Source organism: Littorina saxatilis, unplaced genomic scaffold, assembly GCF_037325665.1.
Source record: "Littorina saxatilis isolate snail1 unplaced genomic scaffold, US_GU_Lsax_2.0 scaffold_920, whole genome shotgun sequence".
In the NCBI taxonomy this organism is placed as follows: Eukaryota; Metazoa; Mollusca; class Gastropoda; order Littorinimorpha; family Littorinidae; genus Littorina; species Littorina saxatilis.
In genome coordinates, this window is record NW_027126920.1 from 21,862 (window position 1) to 22,500 (window position 639).

Genomic DNA, 639 nt, shown 5'->3' on the forward strand with positions numbered 1-639 from the left:
GTCTGTCTCTCTCTCTCTCTCTCTCTCTCTCTCTCTCTCTCTCTCTCTCTCTCTCTCTCTCTCTCTCTCTCTCTCTCTCTCTCTCTCTCTCTCTCTCTCTCTCTTCGCATTAATGTGACTTTCATTGGAATCTAATTTACCAGAAGTCACTACGCACCATTGCACAAGGCCGCTGTAGCCAATGAAAATTCGTAAAGCGTAACAAGCCCCGTCAGCGACCAATGATATGACACATCACTTCATTTGACGATGATAGCCAATGAAAAAGGCATGGCCGACACTATATAATATACCTTTTACTTTCAGCAACCAACCAATGAAAAATCGTAAAACAGCAATCAGCTTATTTAAAACTGTACTGTACTACTGCATGAAAGTGAAATGTTCATTTTGTGTGTTTAATATGTACCGTCTTAAATAACTGATTTACTTTAAATAAAAAAATTAAAAGAGCGATTACAATAAACAAAAACTTAGCGATTTCTGTCTCGTGGGAGAAGAACCGATTTGCTGTAATTTGTGCTGCTTTTGTTTAATTCTGCTTAAAAAGCAGAACAGTAGTCACCTGCATATTTAATAATAAGACAACAATTAGAAATGAACTTTACTGTAAGCCCTCGGGAAGCTGGCATTTCGGAA